The sequence below is a fragment of the Ambystoma mexicanum genome, chromosome 8 (genome assembly GCF_040938575.1).
Source record: "Ambystoma mexicanum isolate Mex_15411 chromosome 8, UKY_AmexF1_1, whole genome shotgun sequence".
NCBI lineage: Eukaryota > Metazoa > Chordata > Amphibia > Caudata > Ambystomatidae > Ambystoma > Ambystoma mexicanum.
Window position 1 is genome coordinate 363,923,009 of NC_090929.1, and position 27,629 is coordinate 363,950,637.

A 27,629-nucleotide genomic window follows, 5' to 3' on the forward strand; every position below is an offset into this window, starting at 1 on the left:
TTCAAACTGCATAACTCGGGTGGAGCTAGCTTCCTTGTACAAGCTTCTAAATTATGAAACACAATCCCTGCGCTTTTGCGAGCAGAACCTTCCTTTAACCTATTGAAACACAACACGAAGTGTTGGCTTCACAACAAGGACTCTATGACAGCCTAACCTCCTGATCCCAGCATGATTGACTGCTGACGGCACACTTTTGTAATTGATATATTTATCTTCGACTATGTATGTATGCATTTACAATACTAAGTATGTACCTACCTGTAACTGTAACGTAACCCTTGTTAACTGCTTTTAATTTTAACTGTAACCAGATCTAATTTACGCGCCCGTATGCCCCCGGGCCTGGCTACGCTTTATAAATAAAATAAATACAAATACAAATACAAAGCAGTCAAGCACCGACTTAATGCCTGTACTGGTTACCTCTAATGTCGAAACACGTGTCAGCAAATCCATGTAAACACCTGTTAATATTCACAAATCTAGATCTCACAAGCTTTATTAGAGCAAACTTCTCTCCCGGCATATTGTAGTGTCTAGCTCGAATGGGGCTGGTCTCAAACAATACTTTGAATTAACAGACTAAATGCTGTTTGTATTGTAATAACAGCTGACAATAAGTTCAATATTCCACAAAATGTAATAACAAATTATCCTTGTTATAAAACAAGTACCTGTAAAAAATTAAATCAAAATTATTCATTAATCATAAATTTCGACGCTCATGCGGTCAATTCACACAGCTTACACAGAGAAATGATGTATCTTCCATGTAGAGTGAAGTAAAAGCATCTTCATGCTGTGACTTACTCAACTTTAAAGGGAAGGTGATGATTTACCTTGAAAAAGCCTGATTGGGAGAAACACGTGTGGAAACTATGACTGTTTGGATTTTACTTGTTACAGCCTTTCAAGGGTGAGAGAGTCAATATTATGTCATGTGAATAAACGTTTCTGAAATGAGAACATATTTTTGGGCATTGGACCATTTATACGGGAACATATTGAATGCAGCCAGTACAAACAAGAGGTGCTAATCTTTCTGATGCTCTTCACCATATTGCCTACAATATACAATAGAGCAGAACATATGCAAGAGATTAGTTTTACACGTACAATGAATGTCATTGAGTAAGTAAATAGTAGCTTTCTAATAAAACAATAGAAATGCTGCTAGGAGTCGCTGATAGAGATTGTTTGGCCAAACTTTGTTAATGAGATTGGGACAAAGCTGAGGTATCATAAAATGGGAGAATCTAGGCTATTTCGATATACTGGAGTGGTGGATAACAAATACTCCAGAAGCTCTGGATAACACGTTTAAAGCCACCGGTCTGATTAGCCACCATGTGGAGTGATGATATAAGGAAACCTCCAGATATGGTCTCTGCAGGGAGAAAATACGTGTTTTAGGGGTGGCAAGGATCTACAGTCTAAGAGAGTGTGAGAAGTGTAAGGGAGAATAGGGCAAGACTAGAAAGGGTTGTCGATATTGTGGACCAGGAAATTGAAAGGATGTGGTGCAGGGACAGGGTTAGCAAGAGCGAGTGGGAGGAGATTATTGCCTTCATCATAGTGAGTTCATCAACAAGGATGGGGGCTATTCAGTTATCAGTTTAATGGGGTTAATGGGCCGTGAAGGTCAAGCACTGGAGTGCGCCATATTTAGTGTCCTGGGCAGGTAAGTGTGAGCTCAATGAACAAGCACACAGGTGGGACATTTGCTGTGCTGCCCAGATGAGGACATCCTGTCTGGAGGAATCTTGTCCTGTCTGGAGGAATCTTGAGATGAAGGATATCTGGTCATGTAATGACAAGGGGCAGGAACAATCGCGGCTCAACATCAGTTCTACCTGTCTCCCCGGGTGCTTGAGGCCTGCTGCTGCTCCTTCAGATCTTAGTGGCCAAAGAAAACTACTGTGGAGTCCATGGGTGCTAGGTGGATTTAGCGTTTGTAAATTTGTAAATATCTGGGTTAGGGATCAGGCATTCTAAATGTTGTTGTGTGACTTCTTGGTCGAGGTAGTCTGAAAGCATAGTATTGGGGCTCTCTTGCGGTTCTGATTTATTGAAGTTTTATTTCTTTATCTTTGTATATTTTTGCATGTATTTGGATTTTAATCCTTTGATCATGCTATATAAAAAGAAATGAAAATGTCAATAAATGACAAATCCATCCATGTTCAAAAAGCATTTACTTGGGAAGGAAAGGGTCCAAGTGTAGAACATACAGTTCAATTTGACCACAGGACGTATCATAATAAAGGAGAGTGTCTCAGAAGAAATGTATAGAGTCTGTCACATTTCTACAGATCTCCTCCATTCCGTCCAACATTCCCAGCTACTTCAGACTGATGCAAGCAGCCTCTGAGTTGACCATTTTTGCTGAATCATTAGTTACAGAAGCTGAGATTTCCCACTGTTGATCTTATTATCTGAGAGGGAACACACCCTATACATTGTCTTGATGATGAATGGCAGAGATTTCTCTACTTGTCTGTGGGAGAACTGACTATCAGGGACACATAAATATGTGGTGCTCTCTAAGCTCTGGCCCCAAGAGTGAATTCCTCCTATAGGCAATATCAGCCCAAAAGCCACTTGCTAGTAGCTCCAACACAATAGCAAAGAGCATGGGTGAGAGTGGGCACCACAGCCTCAATCCCCTGCCCAGCGCTCACTGATTGGAAAATAAGCTAATTGACTTGTTGGTATTAGGATATTTAGACAGTGTCTGGAGGATCCCCTAAACTTTGGCAAGAATCTTGAACACCATGACACCTCGAGAAGACAGGGCCATTCCACCCTATGAAACACTTTATGTGCATCTAGCGAGAGAAGTCATTGGGCCTCATTACGACCCAGGCGGTAAGTTACCGCCTGGGCCGTGACTTTACCACCATGGCGTAAACTACGTTTACGCCATGGTGGTTGGCGGACTTACCGCCCCATTCCGAGGTCGGCGGGGCGGTAAGTCCCCAATCCCCATTTACCCTTCCCCATTCCCATTTTTGCCCCATAGGGCATAATGGGAGTGGGGAAGGCGTTAATTACGCCACCGTAAATTACGGTGGCGTAATTAACTCCATGGTCCCTTAGCGCCATGGATTTTAACACCCGCTAAAAGCAGGTGTTAAAAGCGCCATGGCGCTAAGGGACCCCGTAATTGGCGGTAAGGGGTCGGCGCAGCTAACGCTGGCGCTAACCCCTTACCGCCAGGGTCGTAATGAGGCCCATTGCCTCTTAGTAACCCTCCTAGCCACCCACATCAGATACATCCAGCATCCACCTCTGATCAAAAGAGTGTGCAGGTGCTTTAAAGCCCACATGCTCTTGATGCTCTAGACCACCTGTTGGACCCTATCCACAAGAATCTTTGCCATTGTCGTGATATTGACACTGCAAACAGAAATAGGACCATTGCTATCGCAGAATGGCTCTTTACCAGACTTGGGAATTTGAGTTATTTGGGTCCCAATACTGAGAATATAAGGAGGTAATTCTCTGGTACTATGCTCAAAGAATTTCCAGAACTCTGGGGTAAACCCATTGGCCCAAGTTGGACTTGCTTGAATGAAGCTTTTTTATGGTGTGTTCGAATCCCTCTTGAGCTATAGGGGTAACAAGTTTATTTATGTGCTGCAACCCCAGCGTGAGAAGAGTCAACCCTTTAAAGCATTCCCCAAAAATCAATAAAGGTCAGTGTCATCCCTGGATCATATAGTGTCCTGTAATATAGTGAAGTGTTTATTTATTTCACCCCTGTCACTTATTTGCACACCCTTTCCCCGGCCAGTAACCACAGGACACACCCTTCCTTGTTCCCTTTGTTTGACTTTGTAGGGCAGGACCCCACCTACTTGCCACCATGTTTATCGTAGGTCATTTTATCGCTACTGCATTTGCTTATCATATATCACAATTGGGTCAAGCCCCACCTACTGTAGATCCTACGACCAGCTAGCCTTCTACCATAGATAAGCATTACCCTCTTGATCTGATGCAGAGCCCCCTCTGTACAGACCCCCCCCGTGTACCATAGGCCATTCACACATACGCCTCGATTGTCACCTCATGGAAGTATTTAGCTATCCTCCCTGTCAAATACATATTAGTTAGAAGTGAACAATATGGAATATTGAGGCTTCTGCTATTGGAGGATCGTTTGCAGGCACTCACCCAAGACATAAACCCCATGGTGCATGGTCTGTCAGGCCCAGAGAAAGCAGCCTAACATCGACCGGGGTACCAAAAAACCCACCCGAGGCAGGCAAGAAGTCCATCTTTTTTAGGCTCTCATGAACCAACAAGAGTAATTGCATTTCCTGTCTGTGGGCTGTTCCAATTACCAAACATCGTCCAACATCAGGACCCTGGCCAAGTGGCTTAACATGTGCCAGTTTCTCAACCTCATCAGGCTACACTTTACCAATGTCCTGTATTTCAGTATCCCAAGAATGTTCCCCACATTCACGTTGCTGGCTAGAGTCTGTCCAAGGGTTTTGTGTTTCCCAGTGTGTTCCCCATTTTGGCCCATAAAACTCGCACATCCGTAAATCTCTGTTCAGTTGGCTCTGTGCAATGACCCACTTCCTTTCAGGGGCTGTAAGACTCTGCTTCTCTGCAGTGCTGGAAAATGACAAAATGTAAAGGGGGATCTCTCCACCCCTCGCACACAGGGGTTGGGCGAGGTAGCTTGTCAGTGGTGTGGGTGGGACGGAGGTCCCATTGTCAGTGGTGTGGGTGGGAAAGAGGTCCCATTGTCAGTGGTGTGGGTGGGACTGAGGGGCAGAGATAAGTGTGGAATTTTTTCCTGCCATGAATATAGAATGCTGGCTGCTTTTCATAAAAACAAAGTGCATTTTGGGAATTTAAGAATGACCACCAAAGTATCAAAAATGTCAGTGCTAGTAATTCAAATGTGCATTCCTTCTGAGCATGCAATGCACACTTGATATGGTGCTCATTTCCTCTGTCAGAATAGTCACCATGAGAGAAAAATGTGTGCAAAGCAAGAGACATATATACAGCTTAAGAAATCTTTGTTTTTGCTTGAGCTGTTGAGCAAAGGACAACTTTCAGCTGCAACCTATGCAGACATGTGCAACTTTGCTGCATGTACGGAGACACATTGTAGTCAGGGGCCGAGAACTTGGGCCTCGTTTTTACACGCAGCAGTGCTCCAGCAACACAGTTTTTATAGGAGAGCAGCTCTGTCTTGTTCCGGGCCCAATTCCTCCTCTCCACAAAATCCACCTCACTTTCAGGTATGCCAGAGTGGAGACCATGGAAATGTCAGTAGTGTGTTGTTTAAATCATGTACACCTACAGCCCGCCCTCCTTGGGTATGTCCAGGTGCTCTGCAATCAGTCGGGTCTCCTGCGCTTGAAGGTAAGCGCCTATCTCCCCTTTCTGGTTACATATACTTAAGAAGCCTTTTCATTTTAACTAGGCTGCTGATGACATTAGCATTCCAGTCAGTAGGTGCACTGATAGAGCAGTAGCCAATATCAGGCCCGTGCCCAGCAACACATATTTATACAATCAGCTGCGCAAATCCCAAGGTCACAGTTATCAACTAAAATCAGGTATCCTGCTGCCCCAATCAGTTGCAGAAAGAGGCATCTAATATGTAACCATGAATGAATGTATATGTTTCACATATTGATTTGAAAACTATAACCTGTTATGTCTTCATATATATCATTAATTTGTATTTATTATCAGCTTTAGACAATCGATGCACGGTACATTCACAAACAATTCATACATTTAAAGAGGTTAATGATAACCAGGGCTAGTGCAAGGAATTTCACCACCCTAGGCAAACTGTCAGATTGGCACCCCCACTCTGGGAGAGAGGCACAATCCCACCCTCACTTATCCCGCAGCTCTCGGGCTCCAGCCCTGGAATTTAAAGAGTCAATCAAACCAGCCTAAGAAAAGCATATTGTAACTTAATCAACTCCACTATGTCACATAAAGAAGAAACAGAGGTTTCAGTGAACTTCCCATCCTAATCCCAGGCGCCCTGAACTGACCAACAGTAAAGCAGTGTCCACAAGACTGGCTTGAGAAAGAAAACTATCCAGCCAGTACAAGGACTTTGAAAGGTGTTCTATAGACAAAATACTTGAGACTGCTTTGAAGTAAAGGGTGTGTGTGGCAGCAGACATGCTTGCATGAATCAGGGACAGGGGAGGGGTGTTCTGCCACACTGCTCCCGACAAATATACATTCTTCCAATTTGGTGATCTGCCATTTAACATTGTGTTGAAAGTCGAACAAACAATAACGTTTTGCTAGTTGCTGCCAGTACTGAGGCAACAGCCCTTCTTTTGTGTTGGCTTCAGGACAGAACGGTTGGCTACCACAGACACACACACACACCCTTTCTCACTCACTCGCTTGGCATGCTGTCTTAGATGCGCACATAGTTTAAGGGTGTCGAAGAAGGAAGCTGACACAAGGGAAACATGGTGGTTGCAGCAGGGTGTACTGGAACAGACCAAACGGATGCTGGAGGGGAACGTGGAAGATAGCGGGGGTGACATGTGTGATCTGATGGCTTTAATACCCTCCCACAACTTACCAGGTAGTGGGCGAGCACGGGGTATCCGGTAGTGATGAGAGAGCAAGTACAGCAGGAGATGTGGAACAGGCCTGTTCCCTCCCTCAGAAGATCTCCATGCCACCCATTGATACCCCACTTTGCCAATTGCGATCTGCTAGTAGAGGAGGAGACAAGAGGAGAGGAGAAGAGAAGTACAGTCAAACGAGGCAAGTGGCGTCGAGTGAGACTGGCACTTGCCACCGATGGAGGACTGGTGATGAGCTGAGGTGGCCTAAGGAGGCCCTTACATCCTGGGTGTATGTAGAGGGTTATGTGATGGAGAGGTGGATGGGTCTGGGGCCCGCTTCGGAACAGCTGTAACCCGGACCCGCTCTAGCGTGAGGGCTGGGTGGCTGAGCCTCATGCGTCGGTGGAATCGGACCCAGGATGTTTTCTACTGAGGCCTGCTATTAGTACTAGGTACTAAAAGGGGAACTGATACAGGGGTTTTTCATAGGGGCATCCACTCTGACAGTGTTGTTGCAATTTTACTTTATCCTGCTTTAGTTTATTGAAAAGTTATATTGTACATGCCCCAGTCATGGGGCAAAGTGGGAATGGACTTCACTGGTTAGCAGAGGTGCTGGGTACAGTGGATGGTGGGAAGGAAGGGTTGCACAAGGCCGGGTGTGCTAAGAGAAATTAAATAAGTCGTGCACTAGGGTGGGTCAAAATCAGGAAAGATACTTGAACCATCAAAAATATGCATACTTTACCAGAAATGGGAGGCCATCCAATGTTGAAATTGGCACATTCTGACTAGCTAAAGACATCATCATTATGATGGGCATGTGTCCTGTCTATATTACATTATAAAAAATAAACATTTTTTATAGTAAAAAAGAAACCCTCACTTTCCCCACCTGCTAAGAGGGGTTTCCCTGCCTCAAACTAATACTGAATGATCTGTCAAAATCTCCACCAAAATAAAACTCCACCATCCTGTGTCACAATCTACTTCTATCCCTTCCACTACAACTAAAGAATAATCCAACATAAAGTTCCTTCTCTTGGACAATGAAGCCCTTCTACTGGTATTCAGGAGGTGTCCCAAAAAATGTTATTTTGCACAAGGAAGCAAAGGGGAATGAGAACCTTCCCCTGGCTTGTGGTTCCAATATAACCTTTTTACAATTCAAATGTTGGTATTGGTCCACATTCTCAAACATTTCTAACCACTAGCAACAGCCTCACCCTAGCGAGAGCCATCATCAGGAGTAAACTGGACTACTGTAATGCAATCCTCGCAGGAACCTCCCAAAACACCTTAACAAACATCAATTGATTCAAAACAACTCCCCCGGAGCACCCTGGGGCCTGAAACGTTCAGACCACATCTCGTCTGCCAGGGGTGAGGCACACTGGATGCCCATCAAAGCATGGATAGAGTCCAAAATCCTGTCCATTACACACCACTGCCTCCACAACACCTCCCCCATACCTTACCCACTGCATCTCCAAAATGTCACACACACGCAGCCTGCACTCTTCATCCTCCACCTCACTTTCAACACCTATATTTAATAGAAAGAGAGCTGGCGGCTCCTGCTTCACCTCTATCACCCCCACTATCTTGAACACTCTACCAACCTTTATACAAGATGAACCCTCTTGCCACATGTTCAGCAAAAAAAAAAAAAAATTGACATTTTTACAAATACCCCTGAACCCAACAAATGATATGTACTGCCCCCAGCCATGATCTACAACTCTAACTTGCATTACCTGTATATTGCCAGAATGCTATTGTCTGTAACATTAACAGTGTTTCCACCCATAAGCTGTAACGTCCTATCGCTGTGATAACTCCGGGACTGGGCGCTATCAACAAATAAAATAAATAAATAAATAAAGGAAAAAGAACATGTTGCCCACAAACCAACGAATACTCATCAACCACTTGACAGCTGACCATTCTGAGGGCCTGCAATGCCACAGCCCAAAAACGTGTGTGCCTATGGTACCTGTGACCTAGGAGACAGACACATCAACATCTCCTGCCCTCTCACATTTGGGATGTAAATATATGTCCTGAGGGTAAAATGGCACTATTTCTTTCAGGGATGTTTACGCGTCCCACCAGCAGTCAAAGGTTTAAGCATTACACATTTCAAGAAGCAACTATTCGCAACTGGGGACGGGCGCTCTGCCAATCCGGCGGCTGAAAGCACGTGCTGATGGTGATAGCTATTCACAGCCCAGACAATGCCCTGTGGTGTGAGTAGCTAGCTCCGGTACCAGGCCTGCCCAGGCGCAGGCTGGCAGGCTGCTGCCAGCTCCAACGCAGTGGTGATTGCTATAGTATTCTATTAAATAATTACAGATGGTATACATCATACAGTCCACAAGGACATCATTTAATATTTAAAAGTGTAACAAGTTACAATATGACATTTGTGCTATGTCACATGCTTGGTCTAGCTAGCTACACATGCTGTGACGGTTATGAAGGTAAACACTTGTTCCTTCTTCATCAGGATGTGATTTATTGTATGCTTTTGTATACGCTGAATAACACTGATTAATTAATCAACCAACATAATACCACAAGGATTGTTACAAATTCTCATAATTTCAAATAAAATATGTTGCCTTCATTAGACCCCGTTCACTGGCTTCCCATAAAAGCAGGATCAACGTCAAGGTGGCCACTTAGACACACAAATGCGTCCGACGGGAATGCCTTCAATTCCTCAAATTCTTTGCTATTGTTTGTTCCAAGATTTAATTTGTCCTCTGCTAGCGGCAAAACTTTATCGGTAAACAGAACCAATATTTAGAACTGTTTGGTTGACACTCTTAAAACTGAGCCAAATTTAAGTCAGTTTAAAAAGTCCTTAAAAACCTACATTTTCCACACCCCTTTAGTTCTTTAGTTTTCCTTTTGTACAACTCATTTCATCCTTCCTGAAATTTTGGGCATGCTGCGCTATACAAATTTGCTTAACACAATCTTAATATACATAATCTAATAATCTCCAGCAGAACACAGGGTAGAGTCCATGGGGACACAGGAATGTATCTCACTCCCTGCTTATGGAAGATTGCAGAAGGCAAGGCCACACACTGGCACACATCGGCAACCATACACCACTCCCAATGACAAATCACACAACACCTCTGCCATTAGAATGCAGCTATCCCCATGAAAAAAATTCGATTTTGCTCGACACATAATGATTTCTGCTACTCTCACATACTCTCTTGTCAACTTCATAGCACCCATTCAAAGGCCAGCTCAATGTGGGTAGCTAGTAGGGACCTGGCCACCCCTACCCAACTTCGCTTAGACCAAAATTCACACCGGCATTCTAAACTCCACTGATCAATTACCCAAACCGCGGACTACGGTACCCTGAGGGCTTTCACCTACTGCGCTTTGAGGCCATACCAATGGGATAGGGGCGATATACAAATGACAAATGACATTACTTGTAACATTTCTGTAGCAGTCTTTCGCACAATCAACTTAGAGAGACTAGAGGTAATATTTTCTACGACCAACAGTGAACAGCCCTCTAAAAACAGAACTTTTCAAACAATACACAATGTTCACTCGGTCCCTTGCTTCCCAAAGTCCATAAAAGGTTGAACCTTACTGTGTGAGATTAGTAGCCATTAAATTCTCATAAACTGTACCACATATTATCAAAAATAGTTATTTATTTTTCATGTTTCAACAGTAAAAAAGCTTTTTATCTTTTTTTCTTTTTTTCACAGCTCCATTAATATGGAGAATTGTTCAAGTTGTATACAAAATCACAGTATCTGCGACATTATCATACATTATCGCTGTGCACATTTAATCTCATGTATCTTTTGACCATTTAATATTTTACAAAATTCATTTCTTAATCTGGATCTACGAGGTGCTTACCTCTATCATAGAGCCAAACAACTTATAGGCCGATTCATGGAATAAATGTGCGCCGAAAATACCGGCGCAGAGGGGCCTATACGTGCGCTGCGCCGAAAAATAGCGAAAAGCGCAGGGAAACCAGCGCACGTCGATTCATGGAAGTCCGTGCGTAAGAAAAGCATAGGACGTGCGCTGAAAAAGTGCGCGGCGCACGCCGGCGCACAGGTCAACCAACGGCGTGCGCCACGGCCACTGCGCTATCACTCCGAGCGCAGCGCACAGCTCTAAAGTAGGCGGAACACAGGGAGGGACACTCGGAATGGGGAATAAAATGGGGCATAACACTCGGAATGGGGAAGAATGTGGGCGGCACGGGGAAGTACAGGAGGCAAGTGCGCGGAACGCCCACATGCTCTCCGGCAACACGTATTCATGGATTCGAACAGGGCAAAACAGCGCTCGATCAAACCAGCGCACAGGCCCAAAAACGTACGCCACAAGTAAGCAGGCGGTAGCGTCCCGACGCACTCAACGAAAGTGCGCCAAAACCTGCGCCAACAAATACCACCCACATACAGCAATGGGCCATACAGTGACCCCAAAGGACTAATGATGTGCAAAGGTGTACGCCATTTACACGGACACCCACTGTTCAAAAATTCGCGCGTGTGTGTACAACGGGTTGCGCGAGAAGTCACTCGCGCGATTGCCCTGGGTACGTGTATCCCGGGGTGCGGGGAAGTCCCACACGCGATTGCCCTGGCCACGTCGATACCAGGGGTGCGTGTGAAGTTCCACACGCGAAAAGCCAGGGTACGTCATTTACAGGGGTGCGCGGGAAGTTTCACACGCGAAAAGCTAGGCTACGGGAATTCCAGGGGTGCGCGTGAAATCCTACACGCGAAAAACCAGGGTACGTCATTTACAGGGGTGCGCGGGAAGTTTCACACGCGAAAAGCTAGGCTACGGGAATTCCAGGGGTGCGCGTGAAATCCTACACGCGAAAAACTAGGGTACGTCATTTACAGGGGTGCGCGGGAAGTTTCACACACGAAAAGCTAGGCTACGGGAATTCCAGGGGTGCGCGTGAAATCCTACACGCGAAAAACTAGGGTACGTCATTTACAGGGGTGCGCGGGAAGTTTCACACGCGAAAAGCTAGGCTACGGGAATTCCAGGGGTGCGCGTGAAATCCTACACGCGAAAAACTAGGGTACGTCATTTACAGGGGTGCGCGGGAAGTCCCACACGCGATTACAGCAGGGTACGTGTATTTCAGGGGTGCGCGGGAAGTTCCACACGCGAATAGCCTGGCCGCATGTATTTCAGGGGTGCGCGGGAAGTTCCACACGCGAATAGCCTGGGCGCGTGTATTTCAGGGGTGCGCGGGAATTTCCACACGCGAATAGGCTGGGCGCGTGTATTACAGGGGTGCGCGGGAAGTCCCACACGCGATTACAGCAGGGTACGTGTATTTCAGGGGTGCGCGGGAAGTTCCACACGCGAATAGCCTGGCCGCATGTATTTCAGGGGTGCGCGGGAAGTTCCACACGCGAATAGCCTGGGCGCGTGTATTTCAGGGGTGCGCGGGAATTTCCACACGCGAATAGGCTGGGCGCGTGTATTTCAGGGGTGCGCGGGAATTTCCACACGCGAATAGGCTGGGCGCGTGTATTACAGGGGTGCGCGGGAAGTCCCACACGCGATTACAGCAGGGTACGTGTATTTCAGGGGTGCGCGGGAATTTCCACACGCGAATAGCCTGGGCGCGTGTATTTCAGGGGTGCGCGGGAATTATCACACGCGATTTGGCTTGGTACGTGTATTACAGGGGTGCGCGCGAAGTTCCACACGCCAATAGCCTGGCCGCGTGTATTTCAGGGGTGCGCGGGAAGTCCCACACGCGATTACAGCAGGGTACGTGTATTTCAGGGGTGCGCGGGAAGTTCCACACGCGAATAGCCTGGCCGCGTGTATTTCAGGGGTGCGCGGGAAGTTCCACACGCGAATAGGCTGGGCGCGTGTATTTCAGGGGTGCGCGGGAAGTTCCACACGCGAATAGCCTGGGCGCGTGTATTTCAGGGGTGCGCGGGAAGTTCCACACGCGAATAGCCTGGGCGCGTGTATTTCAGGGGTGCGCGGGAAGTTCCACACGCGAATAGCCTGGGCGCGTGTATTTCAGGGGTGCGCGGGAAGTTCCACACGCGAATAGCCTGGGCGCGTGTATTTCAGGGGTGCGCGGGAATTTCCACACGCGAATAGGCTGGGCGCGTGTATTTCAGGGGTGCGCGGGAATTATCACACGCGATTTGGCTTGGTACGTGTATTACAGGGGTGCGTGCGAAGTTACACACGCGATAAGGCTGGGTGGGTCCTGTCACCCTCGACGGCCCCTGCAGGCATCCCACAAAACAGGGGACTACCCTGCACACCTGCTCATGTCTCCCACCACCCCCACCCCCCCAGTCACCAGGGGTACCCTCCACCAGGCCCCCACTCATGTCTCCCACCACCCCCACCCCCCCAGTCACCAGGGGCACCCTCCACCAGGCCCCCAACCATGTCTCCCACCACCCCCACCCCCCCAGTCACCAGGGGCACCCTCCACCAGGCCCCCAACCATGTCTCCCACCACCCCCACCCCCCACCATCCAGGGGCACCCTCCACCAGGCCCCCACTCATGTCTCCCACCACCCCCACCCCCCACCATCCAGGGGCACCCTCCACCAGGCCCCCACTCATGTCACCCACCACCCCCACCCCCCCAGTCACCAGGGGCACCCTCCACCAGGCCCCCACTCATGTCACCCACCACCCCCACCCCCCCAGTCACCAGGGGCACCCTCCACCAGGCCCCCACTCATGTCTCCCACCACCCCCACCCCCCAGCAGTGCAGGGGCAGCCTCCACCAGGCCCACACTCATGTCTCCCACCACCCCCACCCCCCCAGTCACCAGGGGCACCCTCCACCAGGCCCCCAACCATGTCTCCCACCACCCCCACCCCCCACCATCCAGGGGCACCCTCCACCAGGCCCCCACTCATGTCTCCCACCACCCCCACCCCCCCCAGTCACCAGGGGCACCCTCCACCAGACCCCCAACCATGTCTCCCACCACCCCCACCCCCCACCATCCAGGGGCACCCTCCACCAGGCCCCCACTCATGTCTCCCACCACCCCCACCCCCCAGCAGTGCAGGGGCAGGCTCCACCAGGCCCCCACCCATGCCTCCCACCACCCCCACCCCCCCGCCACCAGGGGCACCCTCCACCAGGCCCCCAACTCATGTCTCCCACCACCCCCACCCCCCACCATCCAGGGGCACCCTCCACCAGGCCCCCACTCATGTCACCCACCACCTCCACCCCCCCAGTCACCAGGGGCACCCTCCACCAGGCCCCCACTCATGTCACCCACCACCCCCACCCCCCCAGTCACCAGGGGCACCCTCCACCAGGCCCCCACTCATGTCTCCCACCACCCCCACCCCCCAGCAGTGCAGGGGCAGCCTCCACCAGGCCCACACTCATGTCTCCCACCACCCCCACCCCCCCAGTCACCAGGGGCACCCTCCACCAGGCCCCCAACCATGTCTCCCACCACCCCCATCCCCCACCATCCAGGGGCACCCTCCACCAGGCCCCCACTCATGTCTCCCACCACCCCCACCCCCCCAGTCACCAGGGGCACCCTCCACCAGGCCCCCAACCATGTCTCCCACCACCCCCACCCCCCAGCAGTGCAGGGGCAGCCTCCACCAGGCCCACACTCATGTCTCCCACCACCCCCACCCCCCCAGTCACCAGGGGCACCCTCCACCAGGCCCCCAACCATGTCTCCCACCACCCCCACCCCCCACCATCCAGGGGCACCCTCCACCAGGCCCCCAACCATGTCTCCCACCACCCCCACCCCCCACCATCCAGGGGCACCCTCCACCAGGCCCCCACTCATGTCTCCCACCACCCCCACCCCCCCAGTCACCAGGGGCACCCTCCACCAGGCCCCCAACCATGTCTCCCACCACCCCCACCCCCCACCATCCAGGGGCACCCTCCACCAGGCCCCCAACCATGTCTCCCACCACCCCCACCCCCCACCATCCAGGGGCACCCTCCACCAGGCCCCCAACCATGTCTCCCACCACCCCCACCCCCCACCATCCAGGGGCACCCTCCACCAGGCCCCCACTCATGTCTCCCACCACCCCCACCCCCCAGCACTGTGGGGAACCTGCCAGCAGGCCCCCACACATGTCCCCCTGGCCCCAGGTCCTGACGATACACAATCATGGCAGTAATGGCCAGCATACCCAGCACAAACACCCAGGCAAGGATTGCATCCACCCACATAGTGAATGCAATCACATGACACAACCCCAATGCCAAGTATGCAAAAGAACACATGTCCGTCACACACACATACACAATGGGTGCAAGTGAATGTCAAAACCCATATCATGACATGTAACAAACCAATGAGAAAATAACACAAGTGTAAGAAAATATAAAAAATGTATTAAATACCAAAAATAAGTGAAATTTTCAAACATACAACGATGTGGCTAAGTAAATAAATGGTCCATGTCCGAGAACAAAAGTGATAAACAAAAAAACAAAGGAAAAAAAAATTAAAATTAATTTGTCCAAAGCAATATCATGTAATAGGAAATTAATGAAAAACCATTACGTCATGGTGAAAACAATAAGAAATTAAAAAAATGTATCTCCCAAAAAAACAAACTATATACAGGAATGTTCCAGGGTCCATGAGCCCAACACCAAAAATGAAACCTACCACTAACTAATGAAAAATATATGTACAAAAAAGTGGCCATTGTCCGAGCGGTCCAAAATAATAAAAATAAATAAAGGAAACCTAGCACTAACTAACTAAATAACTATATACAAAGGCAGCGGGCAAGTCCTGCGGCTCACTTGGTGATGTTGCTGGCCAGGGCATCATCGAACTCCATGTCGATATCCTGGAGGCGGGACTCTGTCCTGGCCCCGAGGTCTCGCAGGGACAACCCCATGTCCACCTCAAACTCCCTGCGAGCTTCCTCGAGGCACTCAGCCCGCCTCAATGCCCGACGCATGGAGAACTCCGCCCTGACCATGGCGAGCCGCTCCTCTTCCGCAAGCTGCCGCTTCGCACCTATCCGCTGGCCAAACTCCTCCCACCAGAACACACCACCATCCCAGGGTTGCCCTGCCCTCCGGCCGATGCCTGCCCCTCGGATCTTGATGGCCCCGAGCCATGATGCCTCCCACGTCGAGCCCGCTGCTGCCTCCGACGCCACTGCCTCTGCCAGCACGACGGCATCCAGGCTGATGGAAACCACCGACGCCGTCGTGCACGTGCCCTGCCCGATGATGCCGTCACATCTTCCATCTGCTGGGGTCCACTTGCTGTGTTGTCCACCCCTGCTGGACCTCCGACTCCCAACTGTGGCAGGGATGGGATCCCCACCGAGCTGGCTGCATTGGTCGGGGCAGGTCCACAGGGGGCCCTGGTGGCATCTGGGCCGGAAGACGGCAAGGAGAACGACCGGTGGATAGCCTGCACAGAGGAGGAGAGGGCCGTCAGATTGGCCAACACATGCAGGAAACCCCCGAACATGGCCGATCCCAATTGGGCCACGTCGGCACGGTGCACTTCGTGATGACGTGCGTGCTCCTCCCGGGAAGCACGCACGTCATCACGAATCACAGCCGTGCGCATCGCGACCCCAATCAGGACCTTCTCCACGCGGCCAGGGGTTACCACGTCCGCAGGTGGAGGGGAGTCAGGTGACATGGACATCCCCTCTACCTGCGGACGGGCCTGGGACGGGGCATCCCTGCTGGTGCATGGTGGTGCACTCACAGGGTCAGGGACAGTGACATGCACAGGCCCCTCCACGGTGACCTGTGCTGCCTCCTGCCCCTGGCCCTGGACTGCACCACTTGCACCAGCAGGGATGCTCCCACCAGGCCCCATGTGTGCACCAGTGTCGGCCTCCTCCTCCTCTGTGCAAACCACCAACCTGGATGGCTCCTCACCGTCTCCCGCCGTAGCAGGCCCCTGTGGGGGCTCACCCACCCCTTCCGCTGCAGCCGTGGGGGCATCCCCGCCGCCTTGCTCCACAGCGCCGTCTCCGCCCTCTTCTTCACTAGCCGCTGCGTAGAGGGAGACAAAGGACACAAGCATCAGGCTACTGTACAATGGTCCCCTAGACAGGAAGCAATAGCAGATGAGCACCACTGTCAAAGTACACTTCCATCATGTCCCTCCACAACACATGGGTCAGTCCAGGCAAAACACACACAGTAACAGGCATGGTGCATGCCATGGACATTTCCATGCATGTCCAATGGACTCTAGAAACATTCAATGATATGTAACTCACATGCATCATGGCTCATGCATATCACATGCACACACTTCACCTCAGTCACATCCATCTGGCCCCAAACACACCGAACACAGGCGAAACAAGGGTAAATTGGGTGTGTCACTGAATCTGTGCATTGTCACACACATGTGTCATGCATCCATGGCATGCACAAGTCACAGACACGCAGGTCAGGCACACAGACATGGCTACCATATATGTACCTGGCATCAGCACCCATCCTTCACCCCCATCCATGTCCAGGTACAGAGACTGGCATGCTCTCATGTCCAAAATCTGCATAGGGCTCCCCATGCCGCATTTCAACACATGCAACAACCATGTGGGTCACACATCACTGGTCGCACATGCATTACCATGATGTCCCTGCACACATACATGCATACATGGCCCATGGCACACATACAGGCAAGTATCATAGAACCAGCACACCGCAACATGCCCTGTCTCACACAGTAATGCTTGGACACATACCGCTCAACTCCAGACGGGCCTCCCTCTCAAGGACCTGGGCGTGGAGCGCTGGGCGTACGCGTTCCAGGACCCTCTTCTGGATGGAACTCATGCGGCCCCGGCCCCCCTCCACGAGGCGCCGGGCCTTCACAAGGGTCCTGGACCTCAAGTCCTCCCAGCGCTTCTTGATCTTCTGGACGTTGCGGGTTGCCACTCCCTCCGCGTTGATGGCAACCACACAGTCGGCCCAGATCCTCTCCCGTCCTTCCTTGCTGGCGCGGGACGATCCAAAGAGGGCATCATACTGCCCCAGGACATGCTCCACCAGGACACCAACTTCGGTGGCAGTGAAGCTGGTGCCCCTCTGCCCCTCTGGCCTGGGGTTGCCACTGGTGCCAGATGTGGAAGTGCCCGACATGGCAACCCCAGAGGCAGGTGTGGGTGGGCAACTGGGTCCTGTGGCTGGGCTGTGGAGCGATGTAATCCCAGTTGGGAGTCTTCAGTTCCAGCAGGGGTGGACACAGCAACTGGACCCCTGCAGATGGCTGATGTGCAGGCACCAAATGGCAGGGCACGGTGGCAGCAGGCAGGCAGGCAGGCAGGCAGCAGCAGATAGCACGTGGGAGGCTGCTCGGGGCACTGGGGGGCAGTAACTCGGCCTTCTGGGCAGGAGCGTGGTGTTCCGTGTGTTTTCGGGTGGCCAGCTTGATACGGAGTGATTTGGCACGTGAAAATCCTGCACGTCAGCGTGAAATCCGAGGAAAGGCCCTTAGCGCGTAAGCGCGTCAGCACGCATACGCGATTCTATTGGACCAGAGTCCCTCAGCGCGTAAGCGCGTCTGACGTGACCCGCACGGGCGTTCCCCACTCAGCACGTGATGACGGAACACACGTGGAAATACTGCACGTCAGAGTGTCATCGCGTGATTGGCCTATGTACGTGTATTTCATTGCGTGTAATTGGACAAAAGTGCGCGTACACGCGATTGGCCTATGTACGTGTATTTAATGGGTGCGCGGCCACTTACACACGCAAGTACGTCAGCGAACCTGTATCCCGTGGTGCGTGTGAATTTCCACACGCTATTGGACTGGGAACTGGATTCCAGGGGTGCGCGGGTCACACGCTCGCCTAGAACACGCGCAAAGCATAAAATTGCGGACTTTAACAATAACAAGCTCAGACGCCAGGAAGAACATACCGTTCCTAGCAGCAGTGGCAGTGGGCTACCAAAGGAGGAGGAGGAGGATAGTCAGGGCCAGAATATTCACACCCAGAACCAGCCTTTTCGGGATGCCTGATGACCAGGTGTATGGGAGGTACAGGTTTCCACCACACATCATACTGGACCTGGTGACTGAGTGGGAGGATGACCTCACATCACCCACCCTGTGCTCCCAAGCACTCAGCCCCCTGGAGAAGGTCCTCAATGTACTGCACTTCTTAGCCACTGGATCATTTCAGCGGACAAGTGCCATAGTGGCTGGGGTGTCACAGGCCACCCAGTCACGCTGCCTACACCAGGTCTTGAACATCATGACTGCACGCCCATCAGTCCGCAGGCACATATACCTGCCCAGAACACCTGCAGAAAGGCATGCTGCCGCCCTGGATTTTTACGGAGTGGCACGATTCCCCAAAGTGCTAGGTGCCATCGACTGCACCCATGTGGCTCTATGTCCCCCCAGGGCATCAGAGCACATCTATAGGAACCGCAAGCACTGGCATTCCATCAACGTGCAGGTAGTATGTAATGCCAAGGGAATCATCACCTCAGTATATGCCAACTATCCCGGGTCCACCCACGACAGCTTCATTTACCGAATGTCCACCCTATGCCGGGACATAGATGCTGGGCGACATGGCGATACATGGCTGCTTGGTGAGTAGGTATGCCACTGCACATGCATGCAGGTTGGATACTGAGCAAGGTCACAACCCCACCAATGATACCAATCACCACCTCCACAGGGGACAGTGCCTACCCTCTCAGCCCCCACATGATGACGCCAATTCGGAACCCCACCACGCCACCCCAGGTAAGACATAACACAGCCCACATTACAACCAGGGGCATAGTGGAGCGCACATTCGGAGTGCTAAAGTCACGCTTTCGCTCCCTTGACCGTTCTGGCGGGCAGCTGTTATACGCTCCCCCAGTAGTGTGCAGGATCATAGTGGCAGCATGTGTCCTGCACAACGTTGCAACACGCCGGGGCCTGCCCGTGGACATGGTGGTGCCCCCACATCCACAACCACATGCACGGCCGCTGCGCATGGGAGGGGAAAGGGCACGGGGGGAGGCAGCCCGTACGCAACTGGTGGCCAACTTCTTCACCTAGGAATCACAGTGCTGGCTAGTGCACACTGCTCTGGCACATACAATCTGACGATCAATGATGACACTACCTGACAATGTCACAAAATTTCTTGGCAATAAACTGTCAGAAACACATCAGCCTGAGATTGTTAACATGGAAGTGTCACTATGTGTGCACCCCTACCTACACATACACCAGCAATGCATAACTATGAAAAGACACAACTCCATTCATCAAAAATGCATTGGCACAGGCGAATTGCTACATTACAACATTGCCATGTCACCCAATCCCTTCACAGTCCCGCCACAGAGGACACCATGTCATGGTATGTGAGAGCAAACAAACTGACCCTCACAACATGACACCGGTGTCACAAATTGCAGTGCCCCAAATGGAACATAGCCGCACTTGAACAGCTAACCGTGATGGAGGCACTACTACACACCTGTGTAAGAGTCATTTCAATCAAATTACACACCAACCCACCCTGAAGCCCACCAAAACAAGACACAATGCATGTAATCAATGCTAGTCTCAATACCTGATTGTGCTGGTATGTCCTCACCGTCCAGATGTACAGTGATGGCGCCACGCAAAAGTGTCACTGCACATCTACCGACATGTAGTCTGACTCCAGAGAGTATGCCCGTGTGAAGAACTGTGTGAAATACCTGCAAAACATGAGTAACATATGTAAGTTGAGGCACATATCAAACCATCATGCATAGTTAGGTGCAACAACAATGTACACCATGAATGTCTACACAGTATTGACTATGGACTGCCCAACAGCTCATGGAAGTCCAATGTCACCGTGTAATTTGCTGTCACTTGGGCACACCCTTTGCAAGCCCATGGAAACGGAAGCAGGAGGGGTGTGGATGCCAGATACCCAAGCATCGAAACCAAACTCAGGACAAGCCTGCATGTGCCCAGCCACAATACAGTGTATGCCCAGGTACCCACACAAGGCAACACACTTGAAAAACAAAAATATGATTAGAAAAAATGGCCATGAAAGGGCCGGCGGGGAGGGGGGGGCCACCTATGAGGTCCGAGGACAGGATGCACGCCACAATCCACCTGTGTGGATCATGGGAAGTAAAAACACCCCATAGGCTCGTGGCCCACACGGCTACTCTGTTGTGGGAGATGAGTCGCTATCGCTCTGGCCAGACCCTGCAGCTGACTCAGGAGGTGGGGGAGCTGCCTCAGAAGATGGTGTGACAATGGGAGGCAGCCCACGCAAAGCCCGAGTTTGCTCCTCCATGGCTGCAAGCAGGCGGGTCTGGAAGGTCTGGTTCTGGATTATGATCATGCGGAGGTCCCCATGCAGTAACTTCCGGGATGACCTGACCTCCGCACGAGTTGCCTGCATCTCGGCCGAGAGCGTCCGTGTCAGACGCTCCAGCTGCTCCTCTGTCCTTCTATGGGATGAAGCCTCAAGCTCTGACAGGGTCGACCTGAGGTGATGGAATTCTTCCCTCAGGCCTTCCCTGTGGCGCTGGGACTCCATGGAAAGTGATTCCCGCAGAGTCGCCAGTCCTGCCCGCCTGTCCATGTTGGACGCCAACATGTCCTCCCTGTGTGCCTGGCAGATGGACTCTGTAGCCTGCTCCAGTCGCTCCATCAGCCTTTCTGGGGGGACAATGGAAGTGGCTACCCTATCCATGGCCTGTGCAATCATCTCGGATGATGCTGCCTGTTGGGTGGCCATACCGTAGATGGATTGCTCCCAAGCGGTATTGCCAGGTGGCATACGGCCACCACGTTGGCGGGCACCACACCTGCCTGGGGCAAGGCGGACTGCGCCTTGCTGTGCCGGCAAAGCCTCAGGCTGCAGGACTGCATTCCCTCTCTGATCTGCAGCCCCAGGAACAGGATCAGAGATTGTGTGGTGTGGCCCTGCATCCGTAACCACCGGAGGCTGAGCTGCCGACACTGACATCCCCATTGAGGGCAATAACCCGGCTGCAGGTGGGTCGGACAGAGGAGATTCTCTCCCAAGAACACTCACCTGCGACTGCACATAGGTGTCATCCTCCGAGTCTACACCTGAATACTGCTCGGGGGAGGAACCCCCAGTGACACCCCTCGACAGCACGACCTGCAGCACTTGTGGGTTTTCACCCACAAACACACCACGTCCCTCACTTGTGGAAGGTCGGCCCGGGTTGCCCTCCTGGGACGGCTCCACCACCACATCCCCAGCATCAACAAGTGCGTCGTCCCCTGCAAAGACATGAAAGAGAGAAATGGAAACAGGCATTAGCACCATGGCATACAACAAGGGCTGATGAACAACAGAGCCAGTAGTTCAATGACACATGTCCCACATGACTGGGAAACCTCCTATGCATTCACCATCACTGGGTCTGGAGGGGAGGCTCAGGGCACACAATGATGACACAGAGAATGGAGAGCAACGCCTGCTCCCCATGCTGCCTAGCACTGGCATCACACATTGGCCGGTGATTGCCATGTCAAATGCACATGCCATCACACACATGGCATGTGACATAGCCACCAAGTGAAGAGGGAGAGGAGGGCAACTATTTTGGATTTTGGCCACTCTGGTCCTGACATTGCTTCATCACATCAAGAAGTTAACATGTTGGACATGGATCTGCTAGTCCCAATTGGCCACGATGCACAGTGCCTTGTCAACATTAACAAAATGCAGTAAACAATGAGATTCCACCTCCCCATCACCTGTAATGGATTCATATAGCATTCGTGAAGCACCTGTACAGAAATGTATGAAGGAACAGCGGAGCACTGAGGGGTGGTGGGGCAGAAGGGGATGCCATTCAACAATCCTACTGGTGCTGGTGTCATTCATGTAACGCAAGTGCAGAGGTGGGTGGCACAATGAAGTGCAAGGGGAAGTTGCGGCTGGTAGTGCTGTACAAGGTAAGTAGGACTTAACGTCGAGGGCAGATGGTGGTAGGCGCAGACAAGTGCTGGGGGGGTGGCCTATAGGGGTACAGAGACAGTCATGCAGTGCTGTGGGCTCGGAGGGGACAGGGGAGGTACACACTGCATCTGGCTTGGCAAGGTCCTTGCAGATTTCAATGTGTCCTGCAGAGTTGTCAGATGCCGCAGATATGTGCCCTTGGATTGGGGCTCTCATCTTGGTGAGAAGGGTGAGACGCTATTGCCTTTGGAGCAGGCGGCAGGCCAGTTTGCCAGAGGATGAGCATGATGCAGGCCATTTCCTCTCTGCCACCCGGCACCTGTGTTTTGGGTTCACAAGATGCGAGTCATGCCAGGAGTCAGCATTGGCATGGGGCTTCAGGCGGATTGTCATGACCGTGGCAAAGACATCCAGTGTACCTGACATAGAGTGGAGCATGGAGTGGGCCTGTCAGGATGGGAGTGAGCCTAAGGGGGAGCTGGATGGGGGGGAGATTTTGGCAGCATAACCCTCGACTGACACACACTTCATGGGTTGGAATACCAAGAAGGTGTGTGACAGTGGTGAGGGTGGCTTTGCCTGTGGGGTGGTGAGGGTGAGGTGGGAGGAGAGGAGAAAGTGATCACTCCAGGAGAGAGGAGTGCAGAGAGGGATGGAGAGGGGAAGGTCAGATGAGATCAGAGCATCAAGAGTGTGCCCTGCAGAATGAGTAGGGACAGACGGGAGTTTAGAGGCTGATAGGGAGTTGCTGAGGTCACGGAAAAGTCACGTGGGGGGGACAACAAGCATGCAGGTGGATGCGTACATCACCAAGGAAGAGGATTTCAGTGTCTGGGGACATGAGTGAGGAGGAGAGGTGAGGCCACTCAGAAAGGAAGTAGTACATTTGACCATTTTTCCGATACACAGTACGCACAGTTTGTGAATGTCGAGGTGAGATGGAGAGAGACGTCACACAAGCCATTCCAGAGGGGAGTAGGTCTACGTAGGAGTGACAGTGGCAGGAATACCCTCAGGGAAGGCAAGGGCACACCCCCCCCCTGCACAGTAGTGCCGGGCCAAGGAGAGGATCTCCTGAACGTCAGGTAGGAGTGTGTCAAAGATGCAGACAGAGCTGGCCGTCAGACATGTTTCCATGAGACCAAGGATGTCAAGGTGCATTACCTCATGTAAGTGACATATATTGGAGGAATGCCTGATGCAGCGGCAGAGTAAGGAGTGTAAATGTGGAGGAGGTTGACAGCCTTGTAGGACTTACGGGGAGTGCTACAGATCAGAGGTTCAGCTTGTGTAGGAGTTGGAGTGGGAGGCGGAGAAGGATCATGGGAGGGTGCAGGGAGGCAGTGCAGGATAGATGAGGAGAGAGGAGGGGGGACAGCAGGAGAGGAAAGGAAGTTGATGAGATGTGGGTAGCATTTGTCAAGGAGAATAAGGTTGGCCTGAGGTCCTTGGACTGAGATGCTCCCATTACCATACTCATCAATTGTGGCCTCTGAGGATTGGAAGGAGGCCAAGAGTACACCCCAACGGGTCACACCATTGATGGTGGAAGAGGAGCAAGGAGAGAGGACTGGGACCATGTGAAGGGTCCATGGGACAGGCAAAGGCATGTATGAGCAGATGTCAGTGAGAGTTAACCTTGAGTAGGCTCAGATGTACTTGTCAGCAATAGGGTGGGTCGCATTGGAGGGCAGGGTGCCCTCATTTGACTGTTTGCAAGCAGGTGTCGTGAGTAGGGCACGATGGTCTGAACAGTAGAAGTCAGGGAAGATAGACCATGAAGAGCAGCATGGAGTGTGAGGGAATGGGGCTTGAAACCAGACGGAACAAGAGCACACAGGTAGGAGGTGGGTGTCAAGGCAAAATCCAGAGTATGACAGCATGTTGAGTGCCATGTATATACAGAGGACGCATTAGCATGTGGTATCATTGCATGTCAGGCATGTGACGATGGAACTTGAATGGCTGGGGGAAAGTGTAGGAATGGTATGTAAGACATAAGATGAATAGACAGGGGAGAATGAGCAACAATGTCGTGACAAAATGACAATTCAAGGGGAACTTCCATGGTGTAGGGCCATATGTGCACTGTTGGCAGTAGGGATAGTGGTGTGGGCACATGGTGTTGCACTGAACATACTGGATGAGGCACATGGGTGACACTATCAACTCTGCCACACACCCCCTTGACAGGCACCCAACATGAAGGCTTCGCACACACACCATGCACATTGATATAACACACATGCATGTGCACTCACCGGATGATGCCTCGTAATCAGGGAGAACTCCCACACCTTGGAGTTGTCCCTCGGTGACGTAGGATCCAGCTACGGACTCGTGTGGTGTGAGTTCTATTTCCTGTGCTGGGGACCCACCTCCAGTCACCAAGGTTGCGGCATGACTTGAGGCCAGCTTATCCTTTGCCCTGCGCTTAAGGTCATTCCAGCGCTTCTGGCAATCACTAGCTGTGCGCCTCACTACTCCAAGGGCACTTATTTTGTCAGCAATGGTCTGCCAGTGTGCCTGGCGTCTGGCATGTGTGGTCTTGGACCCTGCAACGATGACCATTTCCCTATCATGGTCTGACACATACTGAACAAGTGCATTCAGTTCGGCGTCTGTGAAGCTGGGCTTCCTTGATGGGCCGGACTGTGCAGCCGTGCCTGGGGCATCAGCCTGTGCCGGACGTGCACTCTTCCTCTTCCGCTTGGAAGGGGGTGGGAATCCAGAGTGTCCTACGCCGCTGTGGACACTAGGGGCAGGAGCCGTGGTGGACTCAGTACTGGGTGTGTGGGATTGCACACTCAGCATGGGAGTAGGTGCAGGCATTGGGGGTAGAGGGATAGGGTCAGGCCTGATCTGAGGTGCATGAACTAGGACCGACACAGTCTTGGCAGGGTGTATGAGAGGTGGGGTGGATGGAGCCACACCCTGGCCACGGGGGGCAGCAGATGACCTATCTGGCATAGATGCGCGTGTCCTGATGACACCGATGTGCACCGGTGCACGTGCAGTGGACCTGCTGACCTGGATGTCAGCGATGGAGTCACCCTCGGACAGGTCTGGTGCCACAATGGGCTGGTCCAACAAGGGCTGATCAGGGTTGGTATCAGCCACATGACCCTCAACCTGGGGGGGGGAGGGGGGGCATGGGTGTCCCTGACTGGTCCTCCAGACTGGGGGGGACAGGGGCACCCTGCAAGTCACAACCACGTCCCCTAGTGGATCCTCCACGGCCACCACGTGTGGCTCGGCCACCTTTGCCACCCTTACGGCTTGCACGCCTCCCAACCATGGCACTGATGTTATTGTGCGTATGGGAGTGGGTGTGCACAATTGTCCTGGGCAATTGGGTGTCAAAGGGGTTGGGTACCAGATGGTATTCATACCCTAGTGCAGTGGCAAGGCTATATGACACCCCTGGGGAAAGATGACGGGTCACGCAACGCACAGGCACCCCAAAAAAGTTAAGGAACGTGCACGATACCCCTCCTAGACCACGTGTGCGTATGAAAAACCCTGCACTACGCTGTGGCATCCAGTAACACAGTAATGAACGTATGCGTGTCACACGCAGCCTAGATTGACCTCTGAAGAGGTACGTGACACACGGGGCAAGCACAGATGATAGATGCGTGCGCAACTCACCGTCTGCCAGGGAGAAATGCGTCAAAAAGACGCGCGTGTGCGCGTTGGCAACACCCCCGCCAAAAGAAGAATGGGACGCTGTCTGAGGAGACAGGACAACAGTAGAAGGGAACGCTGTGTGAGGAAACAGGCCCAGGAAAAAGAGCAAAAGAGAAAAAGCTGTCAGAGGTAACAGGGAGTACGACCTTTGAACGCCGTGAAGTAAATCGCGTGTCAACTGACAAGAAGTACAGAATACACCAACTCGCTCTCCACGAAAAGCACGTACAAGGAAATGGCGTTCTACATGTACCTTTTATGCAGGCCCACAGGTCCTGCGTCACTTCCGCGTGTAGGCGCTGAAGGGCCAGCCTCCAATCACACGCATTGACACTGGCTTGTGTTTCTTTCACGCGTGTTGGGAAACGGCCGTGCGTTATAGACGCGCTTACGGGCCTGGCCCTTTGGACCAATCACGCGTGTTGGGAAACACCCGTGCGTCATAGGCGCGCTTACGCGCCTGGCCCTTTGGACCAATGAAATCGGGTACGAGTGCTGACGCGCTCGCGCGGCACGTGTTTATTTTTCACGTGGGTTGGGAAACACCCGTGCGTCATAGGCGCGCTTACGCGCCTGGCCCTTTCGACCAATGAAATCGCGTACGCGTGCTGACGTGCTTACGCGCTGAGGGCCTTTCCTCGGATTCCACGCAGACGTGCATGATTTTCACGTGCCAATTCACTCCGTATCAAGCTGACCACGCGTTCACACACGGAAGACCACGCTCCTGCCCAGAAGGCCGAGTTACTGCCCCCCAGTGCCCCGAGCAGCCTCCCACGTGCCATCTGCTGCTGCCTGCCTGCCTGCCTGCCTGCCTGCTGCCACCGTGCCCTGCCATTTGGTGCCTGCACATCAGCCATCTGCAGGCGTACAGTTGCTGTGTCCACCCCTGCTGGAACTGAAGACTCCCGACTGGAAGAACACCACTCCACAGCCCAGCCCCAGGACCAAGTTGCCCACCCACTCCTGCCTCTGGGGTTGCCATGTCGGGCACTGAAACATCTGGCACCACTGGCAACCCCCAGCCAGAGAGGCAGAGGGGCCCCAGCTTCAGTGTCACCGAGGTTGGGGTCCTGGTGGAGCGAGTCCTGGGGCAGTATGATGCCCTCTTCGGAAGTAGCCGCGCCAACTATGAAGGACGGACTCGGATCTGGGACGACATCGTGACTGCCATCAACGCGGAGGGGGTGGCAGTCCGCGACAACCCACATGTCAGGAAGCGTTGGGAGGACTGCAGGTCCAGGACCCTCTCGAAGGCCCGGCGCCTCGTGGAGGGGGGCCGGGGCCACATGAGTTCGATCCAAATGAGGGTCCTGGCACGCATACACCCAGCGCTCCACTCCCAGGTCCTTGAGAGGGAGACCCGTC